General features: G+C 43.3%; 1 long non-coding RNA gene across 1 annotated transcript; it reads left to right on the plus strand.

Annotated features, from left to right (window-relative positions):
* The first annotated feature begins 2,488 nt into the window (after positions 1-2,488).
* Positions 2,489-8,689, plus strand: LOC135250666 (uncharacterized). Its single transcript, XR_010328978.1, has 2 exons — positions 2,489-3,917; positions 8,041-8,689. It is a non-coding gene; the product is annotated as an uncharacterized LOC135250666 (long non-coding RNA).
* Positions 8,690-15,282: the final 6,593 nt, after the last annotated feature.

The raw sequence follows: 15,282 nt of genomic DNA on the forward strand, positions 1-15,282 counted from the left end.
CCGACTCAGTGAAGTTATGAATGCAGCTGACTACTGACATGTCAGAGCTGTTTGTAAAAATTCATAGTGCTAGGCTAAATAACATTGATGAACGAAAAGCATCAAAGAGGAGAAAAAAGAATTAATTACTTGGCCAATATTCGGGAGGAGAAAACATTAGGAGAGAACGCATTATTCAAGTGTTGCCGAATATGGAATTTGTATTTGGGACCATCCCTTAGATTTAGCCATAATTAGTCCACAATTTTTCTGAATATCTGATGACAAAGGTCCAGACTTTATGCATACTAAATAAGCAAAAGTTTTACCGTACCATTTTGAAGATGACTGAAGGTCATTATAGCTGCATATAGGAATATATGACAATACTATCTTTGGGATTACTATTCCACACTTTTACCTGATTGGTGAAATGCCCACATCATATACATACCAAATATGAAGCTGATTTACTGTGTGAATTTTATTACATGCCCATCGAGGGTCATTATAACTGAATATGGGTGTATATGATGACACTATTTTTGTGAGACCAATAAACAGGCTTTTTCCAAAATTAGTTCAGTTTCAACAGGCTGATCATTAGACATTCCCAGATTATATGCATAGAAAATAGGAAGACGTTTTACCATAGAAATTTTCAGGTCACATAGTATAGGAAAATGGCGAGCATTGTTGGGCTGAAAAGAAAAATACCAAAAAGAAAGAGGCTTTCTGTGGAAATTTTGAGATATGCCCATTAAAGGTAATTATAACTGCATATGGGCTTATATGGCAACACAAACTTTAGGAGTCCATTACACAGGATTTATCCATAATTAGCTCACACTTTCAGTTGACTGGTGATTAGGAAGGTCCAGTCTATGTATACAATACCAGAAGAGGATTTACTGTGGAAATTTGGAGACATGCCCATTTTAGTTTCTTATACCTGTATATGAGCATATCAGGAAACATCATATTTGAGAGTCCATTACGCAGGATTTTCCATAATTAGTCCACACTTTCCCTTGATTTCTAATGTGCAACTGATTGGTGATAGCAAGGCCCAGATTACATGCATGGCACATATGAAGAGGTTTCACTGCATACATTTTAAGATATGCCCTTTTATGTTTGTTGTATACAGACATACCTGGCAACACATTCTAGGAGCTGGTGCCCAATTTTTTTATTTTAAATCTTTTTATTGTCTGCAAGCTCTGTCCTATTGTGCACAGAAGGTGGAAAAATATAGGGCTCTACTATTAGTTTAATTCAAACACACCATGGGTAGCCACAGACATTAAATTAGGCACAGTAACTGGGAAAGCAGCCAACATGCTACATGCAAGGGTTGCTGTAAGCTACCTACACTTAGCCACTATTGAGCAAGAGTTCTTTCAAGCTGACATTAATGACATCTGTATCATAGATATGTATTAATCAAGTTGTTTTTCCCGAAGAGAGATAAAAAAAAGTGTGTGTGGCTACTCACCTGGCTATAGTAGAGGCGGTAAGGAAATGGCCCACTCCTGGGTTGCAAAAAGAGGTCCAGGGCCTTGTATTACAGGCACATCATTAAAGACTAGCTAGCACTGCCACTCCTCTGCATGCTGTTACTGAAAAGTCAAAAGATTCTAGTGGTCCCCTGCCTGCCATCAAGCCACTGCCTTCATGCTGGTCAGTTCTACTGGGCCCGGTGCAGGAGAGCCGTAGAAAGCTACTATTGTCACTGTGACGCCTGCACAGCTAAGAAGGGGCCAGAAGACAGGGTGAGGGCATCACTTCAGCAGCAGAACAGTGGGGCACCGAAGGAGAGGGTGACGTTCGTTGTCTTGGAGCCGTTTCCGGTCACCAACAGGGGGAACCACGATGTGCTGGTGACCATGGATTCACTTCACAATGTGGCTGGAAGCATATGTGGTTCCTTCCCAAGAAGTGTCAGTAATGGTGGAGTGCCTGGTGGCCGCCATGTTCTGCCTCAAGAATTGCACCCTGACCGATTTCAGGTCTGCCACCTGCTTGGCATCAAGAAGACACGCATTACATTTTACATTACATTACATTTATTTGGCAGACGCTTTTATCCAAAGCGACGTACAAAAAGTGCATTTCATGGTCATAGACAACTACTAAACACAGGTTCAATAAGATACAATACTTATTTTGTACAGCTATTTCTAGCCAAGAACACAGTTTAGTTCACACAGTCAATACTATTCTGACCTAACCTCTGCAAAGCCAACTAGGCAGAAGAATGAGCTACAGTATTAGGACAAATACAAATTACCAAAAAGTGCTGGGATGGGGCAACATGTAACAAGTGTCATAAAAGGGGGGGGGGGGGTTGGATTTAGAGTGAAGTATACAGCGTGGTGGTAGTTAGTCTTGGTACAGTCTGAAGAGATGAGTCTTCAGGCCACGGCGGAAGATGGGTAGTGAGGGGGAGGTTCAGAGAGGGACGGGGAGTTCATTCCACCACTGGGGAGCTAGGGTAGAGAAGCTCTGTGATCCCTTTGGTCGGGTGGGAGGGGTTACAAGGCGCCCTGCTGCCGCAGAGCGGAGTGGTCGAGCAGGCACATAGGTTCGAATCATGTCCTGCAAGTAGATGGGGGCTGTCCTGTTGGCTGCAGTGTAGGCAAGGGTCAGGGCTTTGAACTGAATCCTGGCAGTGACCGGTAGCCAGTGGAATGATCGCAGCAGAGGAGTGATGTGGGAGAATTTGGGAAGGTTGTAGATGAGTCGGGCAGCGGCATTCTGAATCATCTGTAGTGGCTGTATAGCACAAGCTGGCAGGGTTGCAAGGAGAGTTGCAGTAATCAAGGCGAGAGGTCACCGTAGCCTGGACGAGCAGCTGGGTGGAGTGCGTTGTCAGGTATGGTCGAATCCTTCTGATGTTGTACAGAAGGAATCTGCAGGACCGTGATGTTGCCTTGATGTGCTCCTTGAGGTCCAGTTGGTCATCCAGGACCACCCTCCAAGCTCTTGGTAGAGTGAGAGGCAGTCACTGTGGTGCCATCAACCGTGATTGAGAGCTCACACAGTAAGGAGGTCTTGCATGAGAAGAAGAGCAGCTCAGTTTTGTTGAGGTTGAGCTTCAGGTGGTGGGTGGCCATCCAGGTGGAGATGTCAGCCAGACAGGAAGATATCTTATCATCGACCTGTGTGGCCGAGGAGGGGAAAGAAAAGAAGAGTTGCGTGTCATCTGCATAACAATAATAGGAGAAGCCATGTGAATTAATAACTGAACCAAGAGATTTGGTGTATAAGGAGAACAGCAGAGGACCCAGTACAGATCTCTGCGGCACTCCCGTAACAAGGGGATAAGAAGCAGAGGTAGACCCCATCCAGGTGACCTGGTAGGACCTGCAAGATAGGAAGCGAACCAAGACAGGGCAGTCCCAGCAATGGCCATCTCAGCCAAGGTGGAGAGGAGTATTTTATGGTTGACCGTGTCGAAAGCTGCAGACAGGTCAAGAAGGATCAGGACAGAGGAGAGGCGTGAGGCTCTTGCAGTGGCAAGTGCCTCCATCACAGCCAGGAGCGCAGTCTCTGTTGAGTGCCCGGATCGGAAGCCAGACTGGTGAGGGTCTAGCAGGTTGTTCTGATGGAGAAAAGAGGTTAGTTGTTTAAGAACTGCTCGTTCAAGGGTTTTGGACAGAAAGGGTAGAAGCGATACGGGTCAATAATTCATTACATCGGAGGGGTCTGAGGTGGGTTTTTTGAGAAGTGGAGTAACACGATCCATCTTAAAATCAGAGGGAACATGACCAGAGGCAAGAGAGGAGTTAACAATGGAGGACAGATAGGGAAGGATCTCGCTGGAAATGGATTGGAGAACTGTAGATGTAGGGTCAAGTGGACAGGTGGTTGCACGATGAGAGGTGATGAGTTGTAGTACATCGGAGTCCTCCAGCATCTCAAAGGAGGTCAGTGTGGCTGTGGGTTTGTCCCGGGGGGTTGGGGGGAACACTGGATGGGCAAAGGAGTTCCGGATTGTAGCCACCTTTCCTTCAAAGGTGGCCAGAAAGTCATCTGCGGAGAGGGAAGAGGGAGGTGGGGGTGGAGGGGGAATGAGGAGGGAATAGAAGGTGGAGAATAGTTTGCTGACTAGCAAAAAGATTATCTAAATTACACACAACTATGTTCTCTAACTAGCAACAGCAGAAACAAAACAAGTAAAGATACGCTTATCTGAAACGCGGGTACAGCAGAAACGATGACACAATCATATGCACCCTCCACTGCACCCTCAGAGCGACAGGCTAGTAGAGTGGTTTAATCACACGCTGGCCACCTAGTTAGCACTGCTGACCTCTCACCGACTGGGACCTGCACCTGTCCCTGGCCCTCCTGTCCTACGGGTCGTCTGTGCAGGAGTCCATTAGCCACACAGTGGTGGCACTGTTGCTTGGTTGGGAGCAGCAGACACCAGTGGACCTCTGTTTGGTTGGCCTCCTGACGACGGTCTACTCAGCAGGCCTGGTCCTGAGTATGTACACTAGTTACAAGACCGTTTGGACAGTGTCCACCAGCTGGTGAGAAAGCACCTTAAAGCCACTGTCTGGAACAGTGCAGTCGTAGTTTTCCTTTTCTGCTATACCCCGGCATTGCTCCAGACTATGTATATAACCCTCATCAATTGACGGACTGGTCGCTAAAGTTGGACAGTGACTGGGAGGGCCCCTGCACTGTCCTCCAATGGTTAGTTGATGTGGTGTACCAGGTCCACCTCGAGATTAGACCGAGCTCCACGATCAACAGGCACCACAGCAAAACACTGGTGAACAGCAATCATCACTGCCCAGCAGCAGTCAGCAATCACCACTGCCCAGCAGCAGTCAGCAACCACCACTGCCCAGAAGCAGTCAGCAATCACCACTGCCCAGCAGCAGTCAGGAACCATCACTGCCCAGCAGCAGTCAGCAATCACCACTGCCCAGAAGCAGTCAGCAACCATCACTGCCCAGCAACATTCAGAAACCATCACTGCCCAGAAGCAGTCAGCAATCACCACTGCCCAGCAGCAGTCAGAAACCACCACTGCCCAGCAGCAGTCAGCAACCACCACTGCCCAGCAGCAGTCAGCAACCACCACTGCCCAGCAGCAGTCAGCAACCACCACTGCCCAGAAGCAGTCAGCAGCTGTCGCTACCCTGAGGTAGCCAGCAATCACTGCACTCTCGGAGGGTCTATCTAGCTGCGGGACTGAATGTGGGCACTGTGGTAGAACGAACCTGCAACAAGGCCACCATTTTTTAAAGGGGGGCGTAGTGTAACGACGACTGGCTAGTTAACTGCTTGTGGACAACCGCTTGTGCACAACTGATAAACTTGCATGTTATGTGCGACTAACCAGTAACGGTGTATTTGCATATGAGCCACAGGCTATGCATAAGAAGGGCGCCCAGCCAGTATTCGCAGCCAGTTACTGCAATCTTGTGCTAGTTGATGCTTTCAGTGCCTAATAAAGCCTGCCCTCATGGCTGCATTGGCCCCTGCCTCTGTTTCCCTTAGCTATGCTGCCATAGCCTTCATCTGCCAGGGTTTTCCTTATCAGACGCAGGCACCTGTCTCTTCTGCTCTGCTTGCTATTCTACCATTTGAACCCTCTAACAATGTTTTTTTTTTTTTTTTCGTTTTCCTCGGCTCTGGGCACCTGCCCGGAGCTCTAGCCCAAGTTTGCTGTGTACCCCCCCCCCCCCCCGGCCCGGAGCTCCAGCCCTAGACCAGCTAGACCAGCTGGGCACCCCCGTCTCCTTCCACTGTTGATTTTCCATAACAATCCGGTGCCTGCCCGCGGCAGATGTGTTCCCCCTCTGAGTCCGGTTCTGCTCAAGGTTTCTTCCAGCTATCAGTCAGGGAGTTTTTCCTTGCCACTGTTTCCCTAGGCTTACTCTTTGGGGGCCGGTTCTCTGTAAAGCTGCTTTGTGACAAAACTCCTTTGTTAAAAGCGCTATACAAATAAAAATTGATTGATTGATTGATTGATTGATAAATAAATAAGCGTAATGCCTCAACTGCAAGAACCTCCTAGACAGCGGGATTCACTAACTACTGTATATTTTTCACCTTCTGCACACAATAGGATGGAACTCACTGACAAAGGCACAGAGGATTTTAGAGAGGATATTTGTGGGTGAAACTGATTTAGACTTATCAGATGAGGCCACACCATAGGCAAAGACAGAGGCAGAGATGGACAGATCAGAGGACAAGTCCAAAGAAAAGCAGGAGAAAACTGACCACCATACAATATGGGCCAGGAGCAATAATATACAAATGAATGTCATGCTACTGCTACTGCTAAGAAGAAGAAGAAGAAGAAGGAGGAGGAGGAGGAGGAGGAGGAGGAGAGGACAACATAATTGTAATCAAAACATGCGTTTAAAAAAAAAGAAATATGTCTTCTATTTTAATGCATTTATTTTTTGCAAATGTAAAATTAATAAATGGAGTCAATACATATAGTGAGCTCCGTTATGTTTGGAACCAAGACATTTGTTTCTTGATTTGGCGCCGCACTCCAGTTTTAGATTTTTTAAAAAACACATGGGGTTAAAGTGCACATTCTCAGCTTTTAAGGATGTTTTTAATAAACTTTGGGTTGGCCATGCAGAAATTAAAACACTTTCTATACATAGCCCCCCATTTAGGACATATTAGTCTCCAATCTTCAACTGGACTCAGTTCAGGTGACATGACTTCGCCATTCAATAATTTTCCTGCTTTTGGCTTTGGAAAACTCCTTTGTTGCTTTAGCAGTATGCTTGGGATCATTGTCTTGCTGTAGGATGAAGCGCTGTCCAATGCGTTTGGAGGCATTTGCTTGAACTGGAGTGGATAAGATGCTTTTGTACACTTTAGAATTAGCGTGGTTGCTTCGCACTTCTTCTTTCTTGCATACTTCTTATACTTCTTAATTTCTTTTCGCCTAAATTTCTGCGCGCTACTCCTCCTACAGCTTTTAAGGTAGACATGCCATTCTAATTAATAAAATTCAGCTTGGTTCAGAGCTGTGTGCTTGTTCATACTTCTTTTGTAATTCCAAATTGTTTTCCAAATATTTCAAGATTTTTGGGAAAATATTCCCAATAGAGAAAATTGAAAGGAATGGTAATATAACAATAATATCAGTACAGGCATTACAATTACAATTATAAAACCAGAATTTCAATCGCAAATTGGCATGCCGTTGCAAGAAAACGACTGGTATCGTGAAGTCAGTAGGCTTCTTCATTGTAATCCAGCTGACATAACTATGCTACATTAATATTTCAAAACTTGATGAAAACCAAACCTCTAACCACAAAAATGCTTTGCTATATGTAACATGTTGCAACTAAGACATTCGCTGGATAAAAAAAGCTTTTTATCAGCAAATTTAACAAATTTAGCTGCTGTATTTCATCATGTAGGCCACAGTGCATGTTTGTAGGCAGCTGGCTCTCAACTCTAGCTCTCTCTTAACTTTAAGTTAATTTGAGGTCTTCTAACTAACAATTTTGCTACAGTATTTTAATACTTGTTATTTTCAGCATATTACCATATTGCAGTTCCATGGTGAAACACAACTAGGCTATCTAGACTTGTAGTTGCCATTAAACAAATACGCCTTCCAAATCTATATTGGTCTTACGTTTGGGAATGTGCTGGCTAGGCTACACTTTATAGCTAACCTATATACCACAAAGTGAGTACTTATGACTATGATGATGATTATTATTATTACAGAAGAGTATGATGAAGAATACATCAATAATTATGTAATAACAACAGCACATCAATAATACAATAATGGGTAGTGACAGTGGGTAGCACTGCTGCCTCACAGCATGAAGGTCCTTGGTTTGAATCCAAACTGGGTCTTTCTGTGTGGAGTTTTCATGCTCTCCCTGTGCCCTGTGCATTTCCTCCAGGTTCTCTGGTTTCCTCCCACAGTCAAAAGACATGCAGGTAGGTGAATTGGAGACTTTAAATTGCCCATAGGTAAGAGTGAGTGATCGAATGGTGAGTGAATGGTGTGTGTGCCCAGCAAAAGATTGGCGGTCTGCCCAGGGTGTATTCCTGCCTCTCGTCCAATGCACGCTGTGTTACGTCGCCTGCCACGCCTTTACCTCGTAGATATTTTATTTTTTGTATGATCTTTGGAGGCGTGGTTTGTCACTGACATTTCTCAGCTGTTGCCAGTGTCTCACTCAGCAGGCATTTGCACGCCTTTCACTTGTTTCTGTAATTGTGTGCACCGGTTTCCACCGTTCAAATTCCCTGTTCACCAGTCACTCAGTGCGAGATTGTTGCCCCAGTTTACTGTGCCAGTCAAGCGTTTGTTCCTGCTATTCTGATTGCCTGTTCGTTTGATCCTTGCCTGTTTCCTGACCACCGGTTTCTGCCTGCCCATTTCCTGACCAGACTGTCTCATTTTGACCCTGATTCTTCGCCTGCCATGTACGAACCTTTGCCTCGGACTGCCCTGAACACCGACCCTCGCCTGTTACTGGACTACGGACCTGCTTCTGCCCCTTTTGTACTGTTGCTCCGCTGCTTGATTTAATGGTTTACAAACTTTGCCTGGACTTTGATTACGAGACATATTATTCCCTTTTGTACTGTGCACCGCTGATTGATTTCCTGGATCACAAACTGTTGCCTGTTAAACTGACTACGAGTGTGCTTATCCCTCAAATAAATCTCAGTTTAATTATTACTTCAGTTTCCGTCTGCATTTGGGTCCTAAACTCTCCAGTTCGTCACACACTGGGATAGGCTCCAGCACCCCCTGCCACCCTGCCCAGGATAAGCGGGTATAGATAATAGATGGATGGATAATAATAACAATAAACCTATACCTGATTTATCTTAGTTATCCATGCTATAGCTTGCCAATTAAATTCACCCTTACAATAATGGTCATAAGGTTAGTCTAGTAAGTTTTTAAGATACTACAGCATCTAACTTCTTCATCGGGTAACAGCTAAACAACCACTGAAGCAACCACACTAAAGTTTATTCATAAACTTTACATTCCAGTTCATTCTGCTGCTGCTATCCACAGTTACATAATCAATAAAGACATGAGCCAGTACCTTGTGGCAGCCACACAAGTCCATATCATAACACCCCCATCACCATGTTTCACAAATGAGGCGGATGCTTTGGATCTTGGGCAGTTCCTTTTCGGCCACCATGAAGAGGGAAACTTGGTCTCATCAATCCACACCTTTTTCTAGAACTCTTTTTTGACCTGAGTGCTGCCTTTAATACCATAAACCACCATATCCTCCTCCATAGGCTAGAAAAATCAGTTGGTGTCACCGGGCAGATCTTGTTGACAGAACTCAGGCTGTTAGGGTGAATGATAAGTCCTCTGAGTATTCCAGGGTAAACTTTGTAGTAGCTTAAGGATCTGTGCCGGGCCCTTTTTTCCTTGTACAACTCCAGTTTGGGGACATCATGAGCAGACATGGTGTTAATTATCACTGCTATGCAGATGACATGCATATTTTAAGCCAGGTGAAGTTGATCCACTAGCTAAGCCAGAGGCCTCCCTTAAAGACGTAAAGGTTTGGATGAAACAAAATGTCCTCATGCTGTATTCTGATAAAACTGAGATGCTGGACGTAGCTCCCAAATCTCTTAAGAAGTAAAGGCCAATTCATATTTTCCGCGTCCGCGTGTCCGCGAGGGTCCGCATGACGTAAATGTCGTCATCCGCCCATGTCCGCAAGGGTCCGCGCGGACCCCTATGTGGACGTCCGCGTGCAGCCCAAAATTTGTAACTGCGGGCTGTACGCATAGCAAGCGCGCCGACTGCGCATGCTCCAGATAACAAAATGAATGTTTGTATTTAAGAGAGGTTGTGCGAGGAGATCCACCTTTACCCACATGTATATTGTCTATATGGGTAGGCTATTCATAAAAATATTCTTTCACCACTCAAAAATCGTACTCCTTCTTAGCGACAAGATAAACCCGTCAATAGCCCTAATATATGCCAATACGGCAGTGAAAACGCTGCTCACTGAATAACGAAATAAACGAGAAAAAGTTTTTTAAAAATAACAGCATGTCATTCTACAGTCAATATCTGGGACTAAATATTGAATAAATATACAACCTACCCGCGTAGAGATGTCCCTTTTGAGACTGAGTGGTCATATTGTCTTGGACAATCCGGTTGTGAAATACACATGCATTTGTGATGGCTGGGTACCTTCCAAAATAGATGTGCGTAATACCACACCTGTTGTTTACGACGTCGTCACCCTTATTAGTACAGTCTGTCTTGATTGACAATTCATTTATTCAGTAGGTGAGAGTATAAGCTTTCTAACGATGTATAGCATGTCTAATTTTGCTTTTGGAATAGCGTTTTATAGGTCAGCGTAACCGAAAATCTTTCTTATCATCGCATTCACTTACGCATTCACTCTGTGGTAATGGAACTGGAATGGAGTGTGGCTCGGGAAATGCGCATGCATGGAACACCAGAACGACGCGGACCCTCAATTGTAGTATGAATGGAACCATGTACGCGTCCGCGCGACCTGTACGAGTTCGCAGCTGTACGCGGACGCGAACGCGGAAAGTATGTACGAGCCTTAAGTTCCTCCAGTTTTCCTTAAATATAAATGGCTTCTCTATCTCCTCAAAAGCAGTTGTTAAAAACCTTGCCGTAACTTTTGATTCAGATCTCTCCTTTCAGGCACACAATAATAATACAATACGAGTGGTTTTCTTCCACCTAAAGAACATATATAAATGAAGGAAACTGTTGTCTCTTGGCCATGAAATGTCTCCAACTTGTACAGAATGCAGCTGCTAGAGTCCTTACTAGAACTAAGAAATCGGGGCATATCAGTCAAGTGTTTAAATCTCTTCACTGGCTGCCAGTTAAATCTAGAATTGACTATAAGATATTGCTGTTAACGTACAGTATAAAGCTTTAAACAGTTACTTATGAGTTACTTATTCCTTACTCCCCTCCAAGATTCCTGTTCACAGTTATGTGAAAATTCCATATATCTAAAAATATAATGGGTGGTACAGCTTTCTCTTATAGAGCTCCTGTCTAATGGAACAATGTCCTTATGTATGTGCAGACTTCAGACACTTTGTCTTTAAGTGTAGGCATATAACTTATCTCTTTTGTCAATCCTATAGTTAGCCATTGATATAGATCTATATCCTGTTAAATGGTCAAGTATAATCACAGAGTTTATTAAATTAAATGCAGATGTCTGATCTGGGCAGGGAGCTTAGTGTCTAGTATCAAGCTGGTTGCTATGGAGCTGACACATGTATGTAGCTTAGCGTCAAGAATCAAACTTGTTGCTTTTACCGAGCTAACACGCTAGGTAGCTTAGCCTCAAATGTCAAGCATGCTTTTTATGGAGCTGACACATTAGGCAGTTTAGCGTCAAGTGCCAAGCTGGCCTTTACGGAGCTGGTTAGCTTAGTTTAGCATAATGGTGGCATTACATACACAAACATTTACTCTGTGTGTTGACTATTTTTATAGTGCCTAACATTATCTTCTCTGTTTCTTTTTCTGTTTCTCTTTCCATGGGGCTCCCACCCTTATCTCAGTTCAAACACTGCTCCAGCCTGTTTCCTTGCCCCGAGTCCACAGGATCGTTCCACCTCTGTCCCTTGCTCCATGGACATGGCATACAATCAAGACTAGATACTTAAAGCACTCTTATACCTGCACCAAGAAATCAATTGAACACACCTGACTAATGAAAAACACATGTGAAGCTATTTTTCCCAAACATTATGGTTCCCTGAAATGGAGGGACAATGTGTAAAAAGTGCTGTAATTTCAACAAGGTAAAACCGAAATGTATAAAAATATAGAGAATCTGTAAAAGCTGAGAATCTGCGCTTTAATATGCGCTTTTTTTGATTGTAAATCTAAAATTATGCAGTATGGAGCTAAAAAAAAAAAAAATGGCTTTGTCCCAAACATTATGACACTCACGTATACATGTACAGTGAGCACCATAATTAATTGGACAGTGACACATTTTTTTACATTTTGGTTCTGTACTCTAGCACTTTGAGTTTGAAAGGATACAAGGACAATGAGGTTGAAGTGCAGACTGTCAGCTTTAATTTGAGGGTATTTTCATACATATCGGATGAACCGTTTAGAAATTATAGAACCTTTTGTACATAGTCCCCCCCCCCCCCCCATTTTCTGGCATCAAAAAATATTGGACATTTTTACATAATGTAGAATAAAGTAATCATTTTTAATATTTGGTCGCATATCCTGTAGACTTCAGAATTCATTATTCTATTTCTGTCTGCAGTCACATCATCGATGAAGACAAGTGAGCCCGTTCCACTGGTAGCCATACAGGCCCAAGCCATAACACCCCCTCCACCACGTTTCACGAATCTGGTGCTATGCTTTGGATCATGGGCATTTCCTTTTTTTCTTCACACTTACCTCTTTCCATCACTCTGGTACATGTTAATCTTTGTCTCATCTGTCCACAAGACTGTGTTCCAGAACTCTTGGGGTTCTTTTAGGTGCTTTTTAGCAAACTGTAATCTCGCCTTTCTGTTCTTCAGGATTATCAGTGGTTTGCATCTTGTAGTGTACCCTCTGTAGTCCTGCTGGTGTAGTCTTCTACATATGGTAGACTTTGACACATCTACACCTGCATCCAGGAGAGTGTTTTTGATCTGTTGGGCTGTTGTCAGGGTTCTTCAGCACAGAGAGTATTCTCCGGTCATCCACTACAGTGGTCTTCCTCGGTCTACCGGGTCTTTTGACATAATTGAGTTCACCAGTTGTTTTTTTTTTTATAATGATGAACCAAACTGGGGCATGCCCAGGGTTTTTGCAATGTTCCTGATTGATTGATTTTCATTTCTGAGCCTTATGACAGCCAGCTTAATTTGCATCGACACTGCTGTCTTCCTCATGTTGTCACACCCCAACAACAATCTCCAAAGGCAATTTCAAAGTCTAGAATCAAGACTAGACATCAACAGCTCTCTTCTGCATTCACTAACGACACAAATGAATACACCTGCCTAACGAAACACATCTGTGAAGCCAATTCAACGAATACTTGTAGTACCTTAAAATGGGGGGACCATGTACAAAAGGTGCTGTCATTTCTTAATGGTTCATCCAATATGGATGAAAATACCCTCAAATTAAAGAGTCTGCAATTCAACCTCATTGTCATTGTATCCTTTCAAACTCAAAGTGCTAGAGTACAGAACCAAAATTTAAAAAAATGTGTCACTGTCCAATGAATGATGGTGCTCACTCTATATAATGCATAGATTAAACATCAATTTATGAGTGGAAATATGTTTATATTGCTATAATTTTTACAGCACAAATTATAGATACCAGCGGGGGCCAACTTTATATCTGCTGCTGAGGTTCAGAGCCAAAAGCTGGCCCCTTAGGGCTTCCCTCATATCTAAGGGACTTCCCTATGTTAATGTGTGTCATGGCCAGCAGCCTCCTTATGAGTAAGGGGAGTTTGTGTGTTGGGGCAGATTTGGACGTAGCCTATTTCAAAACTTGGATAACTTAAGATGTTACAAAATAAATGGCAATATGCTTTTATTAGACTGAATAGAATTTCTAGGGACGTGTAGGTTTTTTAAAAAAAATAAGCAAATCCTTTTTTTTTCTTGTACACAAAATTTTGAAGTAGTTTATAAATTGTATAACTGAAGTATAGTGCCAGGAAATACTTTGAGTGGCCTATTTAAAAGTAAATAAAGTAGTTAAAATATACCTAAAATAAACTTGCAGTACTTAAAGTTACAATCTCGAAGATTTCCGTTTCATTCTCTTAGGCGGTACCAATGGCGAGAAGCGGTAATTGCAGGTGTGTTTTTGGACCTCACTTCCCATAGATCCAACCGGATCCAACCAGTGTCGCCTGTGTGACAGTTGGCACCTGGGCCACGGCAACTATTATCACTTACTATTTACTGAATAAAAAATGGTTGTTATAAAAGTAACGTTATGTACATACTCATTCATTGTCTAACATTAGGCTAACTTAAGCTGTCTTTACACTGCTGAGCCGGGTTAAAATGCTGTAGCAGACCTGGGGTAGAATCAGTGATGATCAATTTCCACAAACGTTCTTTATCCACCTTTTGTCCGGTATGAACGTCTTTACGCTGCAGAGAAGAATTTGGGGGATTCGCAGTGGTTCGTGCAATTATTTATCTCGTGCACAATAAAGTCTTTTTCGTGAATGATTGTTGCGTGATATTTTTGAAACAACCGCCTTGCAAAATGTTACCCTTAGTGTTTCTGGTTTTGCTAGCTAAACTGTTCGAGGATAAAGCTGACCTGGGTGTTAAATTAGCAATCAGAACAAAAAGAATAAAACAAAAACAAAGGCGATTTCATCAGAAAAAGGCATCAAGGCTGAAGGAACATATGAGGAAGCGTAATAAAATAACAACAAAGCTAATCCATACTGCCGTATTCTTTTATTTAGTTTTCTCCGGCTTGACATCTTTACACAGAAATCAGACCCGGCTCTGCTCCACCTATACCCCGGCTTTATTCCAATCATTATGAACTTGATGGCAATGTAAATAACAGTAACGTTAAGGCCAGTTCAGATCAATGATTCGCAACGAGACGAAACGGTTTCAGAATGTTGCAGAGAAAATTGCAGCGGTGTGAACTGGTTAGTTGCAGAGCGTCTGAAGCCGTTCCCTGGGGTCTCAAAAGACCCACCTTGTCAAATCGCCAAGTGCAGTTTTAGAACATTTACAATCAGACGTCTTGGAATTTTGCAAGTTGCATCCAGTCTCGTTGCGAATCATTGATCTGAACTGGCCTTTAGTTAGCTACACTGCAACGTTGCACAAGGTAGCATTGCATTCGAGAGACGGTTTGTGAGGTCGGTACCGTTAGCTAACGTTTTTATAATTGTTAGCTGACATTAGATTGTGTTAATTACATTAGCTAGCTAGCTAACGCAACGTTACCTGATATGAGAGATGTATACTGTGCGCAACGTTGTCTAAACTAATGTTGCCTTTCTTGACATGGTCCGGTAGCTAGCGTTAGCTATGCAAATAGCTATGTAATTTAGTAACGTTACATTGTCATGAAATGTAATACGAAATCTACATCAACAAATAATATGACCTCTCATGTTACACAAAAACTTTTTAGGGTTCCATAAACCCCCCCCCCCCCCCCCCCCCTTCTCTGTTATTGTAACGCTAGCAGACACCGTAAAAAAACAGTACGCCGCTCCCACACAAGTGAGTTGAACAGCGAGCCTGTTG

This window comes from Anguilla rostrata, chromosome 3 (genome assembly GCF_018555375.3).
Source record: "Anguilla rostrata isolate EN2019 chromosome 3, ASM1855537v3, whole genome shotgun sequence".
In the NCBI taxonomy this organism is placed as follows: Eukaryota; Metazoa; Chordata; class Actinopteri; order Anguilliformes; family Anguillidae; genus Anguilla; species Anguilla rostrata.